Source organism: Oncorhynchus keta, chromosome 32, assembly GCF_023373465.1.
Source record: "Oncorhynchus keta strain PuntledgeMale-10-30-2019 chromosome 32, Oket_V2, whole genome shotgun sequence".
In the NCBI taxonomy this organism is placed as follows: Eukaryota; Metazoa; Chordata; class Actinopteri; order Salmoniformes; family Salmonidae; genus Oncorhynchus; species Oncorhynchus keta.
The window spans coordinates 28,102,958-28,111,612 of NC_068452.1; positions in this window are offsets into that span (position 1 = coordinate 28,102,958).

An 8,655-nucleotide genomic window follows, 5' to 3' on the forward strand; every position below is an offset into this window, starting at 1 on the left:
TGTGTATATGTGGATCCTCATATGTGTATACTTCTGCATTTGAGTTCTAGACTATGTGCATGACAGCAGGTCATGTCCTTATGTAGTTGTGTGCATGGTTGAGTGCATTTCTGCTATCATGTACAGGATGTCTGGGTTCGGGTCAGGTTCACATGTGTAAATGATTGCATGCATTTGTTTACATGTAGTGTTTAGGCTGGTCTATGTTCAGTTCATACACTATGTGCACAAAAGTATGTGGACACCCCTTCAAATTAGTGCATTCGGCTATTTCAGCCATGCCCGTTACTGACAGGTGTATAATATTGAGCACATAGCTATGCAATCTCCATAGACAAACATTGGCAGAACTGGAGAGCTCAGTGACTTTCATTGTGGCACCGTCATAGGATGCCACTTTTCCAACAATTCGTCAATTTTCTGCCCTGCTAGAGTTGCCCCGGTCAACTATAAGTGCTGTTATTGTGAAGTGGAAACATCTAGGAGCAGCAACGGCTCAGCCGCGAAGTGGTAGGCCACACAAGCTCACAGAATGGGACTGCTGAAACGTGTAGCATGGAAAAATAATATATCCTATGTTGCAACACTCACTAACGAGTTCCAAACTGCCAGGAGAATGCTACCTGCCCGAATGCTTAGTGTCAACTGTAAAGTTTGGTGGAGGATGAATAATGGTCTGGGGCTGTTTTTCATGGTTCGGGCTGTATGCTACAGCATACAATGACTTTCAAGACGATTTTGTGCTTCCAACTTTGTGGCAACAATTTGGGTAAGGCCCTTTCCTGTTTCAGCATGACAATGCCCCCATGCACAAAAGCAGGTCCATACAGAAATGGTTTGTCGAGATCGGTGTGGAAGAACTTGCCTGGCCTGCACAGAACCCTGACCTCAACTCCATTGAACACCTTTGAGGTTAATTGGAATGCAGACTGCCCGACCTCACTAATGCTCTTGTGGCTGAATGGAAGCAAGTCCCCGCAGCAATGTTCCAACATCTAGTGGAAATCAGGCCCCAGAATAGTGGAGGCTGTTATAGCAGCAAAGTGGGTACCAACTCCATATTAATGCCCATGATTTTGGAATGTTCAACGAGCAGCCTGTTTCTATGAAGGAGGTGGAAATCCTACAGAGGGAATGACAGCAAGACATCATGTGACTTTATTAGACTAGGAGATTGCATTGTGTACACTCTGCTCTCTGCAGCCTTCTTACTGTCTCTGTGTGTACAGTAAATGTGATCTCATTGCCTGGAATGTGTGAAGACGAGACGTGAGCAGGCTTTTCAATGACCTTCGTCTTGAAAGTGTCAGAGTTCAGCGCTGCTGTCAGCTGAACGAAACAACCAGTCAGAACATTGAACTATTAACTAGTGTTCACGTACATAGGTGATCTGAGTGTCTATGGGACTGAATATCAGCTTGTCTGGAAAAAGGCTCCTATTTAGGATGATAATTATTTATCAAAAAATGTTTTAGATTAAATATCCTTGGAAAGGGCCTCCCAAGTGGTGCAGTAGTCTAAGGCACTGCAGTGCTAGAGGCGTCGCTACAGCCTGCTAGCTTCCTAGAGCTACTTGGAACCCTACTAACTCCATGACTGGTCTATCGACGTCACCGCACGAAGAGGCAGACTTACCCCCAAAGGCTAACTTGATAGCCCCGGTCTACTAACTGCTAGCTTGTTTAGCTCCGGCCTACTAACTGTTAGTGTGTTAGCATCGGCCTGCTGTCTGAATCGCCGTGTTCCCAGTCAGCCCAACCACTCACTGGACCCATGTGTTCACATGGCTACGCATGCCTCTCTCTAATATCAATATGCCTCGTCCATCACTGTCCTGGTTAGTGATTACTGTCTTATTTCACTGTAGAGCCTCTAGCCCTGCTCAATATGCCTTAACCAACCATGTTGTTCCACCTCCTACATATGCGATGACATCACCTGGTTTAAACGTCTCTAGAGACTATATCTCTCTCATCATTACTCAATGCCTAGGTTTACCTCCAATGTACTCACATCATACCTTACCTTTGTCTGTACACTATGTCTTGAATCTATGCTATCGTGCCCAGAAACCTGCTCCTTTTACTCTCTGTTCCGGACGTGCTAGACGGCCAGTTCGCATAGTCTTTAGCCGTACCCTTATCCTACTTCTCCTCTGTTCCTCTGGTGATGTAGAGGTTAATCCAGGTCCTGCAGTGCCTAGCTCCACTCCCCAGGTGCTCTCATTTGTTGACTTCTGTAACCGTAAAAGCCTTGGTTTCATGCATGTTAACATTTGAAGCCTACTCCCTAAATTTGTTTTACTCACTGTTTTAGCACACTCTGCCAACCTCAGTCTTAGTCGTGTCTGAATCCTGGCTTAGGAAAACCACCAAAAACCTTGAAATCTCCATCGCTAACTATAACATTTTCTGCCAAGATAGAACTGCCAAAGGAGGCAGTGTTGCAATCTTCTGCAAAGATAGTCTGCAGAGTTCTGTATTACTATCCAAGTCTGTACCCAAACAATTCTAAAAATGCACCTGTCCAGAAACAAGTCTCTCACTGTTGCCGCTTGCTATAGACCTCCCTCTGCCCCCAGCTGTGCCCTCAATACCATATGTGAATTGATTGCCCTCCATCTATCTTCTGAGCTTGTGCTACTAGGTGACCTAAACTGGGACATGCTTGACACCCCGGCCATCCTACAATCCAAGCTTGATGCCCTCAATCTCACACAAATGATCAATGAATCTACCAGGTACAACTCCAAATCCGTAAACACGGGCACCCTCATAGATGTCATCCTAACTAACTCACCCTTCAAATACACCTCTGCTGTTTTCAATCAAGATCTCAGCGATCACTGCCATATTGCTTGCATCCGTAATGGGTCTGCGACCAAACGACCACCCCTCATCACTGTCAAACACTCCCTAAAACACTTCTGTGAGCATTCCTTTCCTATTGACCGGTGTATCCTGGAATGACATTGACCTCATCCCGTCAGTAGATGATGCCTGGCTATTCTTTAAAAGTGCCTTCCTCAACAAGCTTGCCCCTTTCAAAAATAGATATAGTCGTTGGTTCACTCCAGACCTGTTTGCCCTTGACCAGTACAAAAACATCCTGTGGCGTTCTGCATTAGCATTGAATAGCCCCCGTGATATGCAACTTTTCAGGGAAGTTAGGAACAAATATACACAGGCAGTTAGGAAAGCTAAGGCTAGCTTTTTCAAACAGAAATTTGCATCCTGTAGTACTAACTCAAAAAGTTATTTGACACTGTAAAGTCCATGGAGAATAAGAGTACCTCCTCCCAGCTGCCCACTGCTCTGAGGCTAGGAAACACGTTCACCACCCATATATCCACTATAATTGAGAATTTCAATAAGCATTTCTCTACGGCTGGCTATGCTTTCCACTTGGCTACCCCTACCCCGGTCAACTTATATTGCTAGAGTGTTTATTACTGAATGAGGATTAGGCCTTTTAAATTTGATGTTGCCGGCCAGACAGCAATCGCTGTAATGCCGTAATGTTGATTGGTCATTGTGGGTAGTTTCATTCTGATCATGGACGAGAACGGCTGAATCACTGAAAGTAGCGTAAGGTTCACCAGCTTTAACTCATTGTGCTATGGCTTTTCTCTCCATTGTGATGACAACTCTGCTGTTAATGGAACTGTATAACGTGATGATAATGGTCAACAGTGTAAAGGATGAGGTGTTGTGTGTGTTGGGTAGAGGTAGAGAGAAGTCTATGTGAGCAGAGCAGGTTCTCAAAGTTAACCAGGCATGCTTATAGGCCACATTCTACAGACCAGAGCCATAGCTATTGAGTGCTAGGCAGCCCAGAAAAGCACGTTTCCACCTCCCTGAATGCATATTTTGTAGACCACCGAACAAGTTGACCAATTCTTTTAAAAGCCCAGCTTTTTAACTATTTATGAGATGAGATTTTCCTGGGTCAACACTGTGTATTCTCGGCCCTCATTGTGCAGAATATTCCATTCAAACAATGTGCTGTTGCAGACTACAGTAACACTTCATGCAATCTAGAGCACATTGTTTCTAACTGCTTATTTATGCAGCCAAGTGTCCATGTGTATCCATGTGTATGGACAGTAATGTCAGTGGAGGATTGAGGTGGGGTGAAAGCGTTGGCTGCATCTGATCATTTTGTACCCTGGTCTGTTCCCATTAACTATAGCTAGGCTCAGTCACCTCCTTATGGTATTGCTTTGATTTGGCACGGTAGGTACCGCAGGGAAGAGGATGCAGCCTGACATACTGTACATACACAGCAGTTGGGACAGCGTTTCCCTAACTAGGGTTCGCCTGGTTTGAAAATGAGTTCGGGAGAGAAACTTGGTTCATGGAACTGGGGTTATGCCAGGACCCTCCAGTAGCCACTAGATACAGTTGTAATTAACAGAGCAGTTTCAGTTTTCTTCCTACAAATGTGGCTCCATCGTTTGAACGGTTTAAGCTACAAAATATTATGACCCCATCACTGAAAGGTAACACTCTAAGAAACATGTATGTGTCTTCTGTTTCCTTCTACCATGCCCACAAGCCACGCAGGACATTAAAACAGAGTAGACAAGACCAGGCCCTGATCTTCTGAACTTCCCTATACCTTTCTGATGCATTTAATTTACTTCAAACCATACTCCCTTCAGATTGAAATACTGTCACAAGTACCGGCAGACTGATTTGTAATAAACTGTCATAGCTCCAATAATAAAAAAAGTATACATTGGCTGTTGATTGCATTACTTCTTTTACATGGTAGGGTCACAAAACATTTTTTACATCAAAATGGGGTCACGGGCCAAAAGGTTTTGGGAACACCTGAGTTTGGATCACGTATTAACTGAATACTTGAACAGTTTATGCTCAACACAACGATGACTGTCAATGCCTCATGTTCTCTACCCTGTTTCATCCATTGACAATAGGACAGGCATTTATACTGAACAAAACATAAAACAACATGCAACAATTTCAAAGATTGTATCGACTTACAGTTCATACAAGGAAATCAGTCAACTGATATAAAATCATTAGGGCCCTAATCTATGGATTTCACCTGACAGGGAATACAGATGCATCTGTTGGTCACAAATACCTTTTAAAAAATTGGGTTGTGGATCAGAAAAAGTCTCAGATCGGGTGTGATCACCATTTGCCTCATGCAGGTGACACAGAGTTGATAGAGTTGATCAGGCTGTTGATTGTGGCTTGTGGAATGTTGTCCCAACAACTCTAAAATGGCTGTGTGAAGTTACAAAATATTGACGGGAACTGGAACACGCTGTCATACAAGTCGATCCCGAGCATGTACAGATCCTTGCAACACGGGACTGTGCATTATCATGGTGAAACATGAGTTGATGCGGAGGATGAATGGCATGACAATGGGCCTCAGGATCTTGTCACGTATTCTGTGCATTCAAATTGCCATCGATAAATGTAATTGTGTTCGTCAGCTTATACCTGCCCATACCATAACCCCACCGCCACTGGGGCACTCTGTTCGAAAGCTCGACATCAGCAAATCACTGCCCACACGAAGCCATACACATGGTCTGCGGTTATATACTGCCAAATTCTCTGAAATAACTTGGAGTCGGCTTATGGTAGAGAAACGAACATTAAATTATCTGGCAACAGCTCTGGTGGACATTTCTGCAGTCAGCATGCCAATTGCACTCTCCCTAAAACCATGAGACATCTGTGGAAGGTTCACCTGTGTAATGATCATGCTGTTTAATCAGCTTTTTGATATGCCACACCTGTCAGGTGGATAGATTATCATGGCAAGGGGTATAAACACATTTGTTCACACAATTTGAGAGAAATAAGCTTTTTGTGCGTATGGAAAATATTTTATTTCATCTCATGAAACATGGGACCAACACTTTACAAGTTGCGTTTATATTTTTGTTCAGTATAAACGGCACACAGTTCAGTACTCTTTCTAGGAAAACTGTTAACCTCTGCGCACCGTACCCGTTAGCGGGATGAAATTCGACAACATACGGTGATCGCTACATAAATAGTCATATTAAACATTCATGAAAATACAAGTGTCTCACATGTTTTGAAAGCCTAGAATTTTGCTAATCTTGCTAACTGCGTTGTCAGATTTAAAAAAAGGATTTACGATTTACGAAGAATACGATGCGATTATCTGAGGATAGAGCCCCATAAAAAACAACTATTTCAACCAGTACAGGCGTAACAAAATCACAAACTGCAATAAAAAATGAATTGTTTACCTTTGACGATCTTCCTCTGTTTGCAATCCCAATGCTCATTGTTACACAATGAATGGTCTTTTTGTTTGATAAAATCCATTTTTATAGCCTAACACGAAACATTTTGTGAACCGCTTGTGTCGTGAATTCCGTCTCATTCCATTTTCGATGTAAATACACACACTAAACGTGACTTTTCCAGTCATGTTTGGTTTCATTGCAATCAACTGGTTTGTTTGTAACACAACCAAACCTGATGGGTCATTTCGTGGGACGTATTGACTGAAAGAAACCGATTTAAAGACAACAAGTAATGACATCATTGTGCACCAATGATATGACCGCTGTTTCGTTGATTGACTGTATTTGAACCCAATGACCACTGATCGTCTTGAACTCTAGCTGGGTAGATAGCCAATGAGTTGAGGTAAACGGCAATATGTAATGTTTATGTGTTGGAAGACCAACCATGTAGTGAACTCTGGCGTAAAGAGGGTCATTCGCCATTGAAGTTTCACACCGGAAGGAGCAACGCAGTTACGGAGTTACGCACAGCGTTGTTTTGGTAAAGCGTATCTTCAGCTGTTTATATATCAATCAGTATGGCGACTAAGTCAGGGAAAGTTAAATCTAATTCTAGATATACAGATGTACACACAATTTTAGAAGAAATTGATCGGGAAAGTGAGACAGAGATTGTTGGAGGACGATTAATTTAGCGATTCCCAAATGGAGGAATATTTTTGAACGGAGAGGACATCATTTTGGACTGGTAAGTTCTTCTCATGCTAATCACAAATATGATTTGTGATTTTTAAACATTTTAGTAGCAATATATAAAAATGTAATGTAATGAAATGTGAGATGCGTGTGTCTGCCGCCCCACCCCACCACCACATTAAATAGCCTATTTGAGGCTGTTGAGGGGAGGGCAGGCCACAACAATGGCCAAAGTGAAATGAAGACAGTAGATACAGCTGGTCTGTTGTAATATAAAAAGACAGTAGATCTAGCTGGTCTGTCATAATATAAATGAGACAGTAGATCTAGCAGGTATATAATAATATATTCAACCTTATGTTCCATGTACTCTATATATATCTGTTTTATACCTGTTGATACAGGGCTCATATGTGAAACTATTCTAACTGAACATTTTATTTCACAGTGACACTGACTCCGAATGGCAAGGTGTCCATCCCCCACTGAAGCTGGTTCATCCAGCTCCTGCCACAAGTGGTGTTCACCTGCCCAAATGTATTTCTGCAGGCATAGATGTGCCTCAGGGCCAAAAGGGCACAGCATGGAGGCTTTGCTGTGTTCTTTGCAAAATGAAGTCCCCCATCACCTGCACTACATGCTTGGTGACCCTCTCCTTTACATCATAAAGAGACTGCTATGGCACCTGGCATCAGCAGCACAATATTGTGTAGAGGACTGAGGGTCTTCCAAATATTGAAAGTGTTATTTTGTAAATGTATATATATTTTTTTCATGTTTTCTCCATTTCTTTTTTTGGGGTGTTAGAATATAGTTATTCCATTCAAAATGTATAACTTCACCAATTTGGCCACTTGGGTACATTTGGGCTACTTGTGTGGGACACCTGGTTGACTTCATGATAAATGTCATGTAGCACATTCATTTTGGAAGTTATAATTTTGAATCCTTGCACAAGTACTGTTGCCCTCTTATGTTTTTCACTGAAATTGTCCCCATCATCGTATCTGAATGTTTGTTTTGTCTTGTTCATTTTAAAGATGATGATACAACAATAAAAAAGTTTTTTATTTACGTTTTTTTTCATTGTATTTTCTAAACCAGATCTATTGTGTTATATTCTCCTACATTCATTTCACATTTACTCAAACGTCAGAGTGTTTTCTTTCAAATGAAATCAAGAATATGCATATCCTTGGTTCTGAGCCTGAGCTACAGGCAGTCAGATTTGGGTATGTCTTCAGGGGAAATTGAAAATAGTAGGGGTAGCTCTAAGAGGCTAAGAAGTGAGAGAGCATTTCCATCCAAGTGTGTGCCAGGGAAAGTTGGTGAAGTGTGTGTTAGTAAGTGTGTGTGTGTGTTCGTGCGCATGCGTGTTTGAATGTGTTTGAACACATGCACGTGATAGGTGGAGCTCCTGTGTGAGCTCTTGTGAAGTTAAATGGAGTGTATTGCTGCATCTTACTTCCTGTTGGGAAGCAGCATACTGTTTCTCCTTATTCTAATTAGAGACGTTGACAGAGAGGCTCAGACAAACAAACAGAGCACACATGAGCCATCTGTGCTACCAAGCACAGCTCTGATGGTAATTGAACCCAATGATGAAGCAATCCACAATGACAATGCAAATGCTTGGTAGGCAACAGACACATGTCCTGCAATCTGGGCCTCAACATGGCATGAGCTTCATT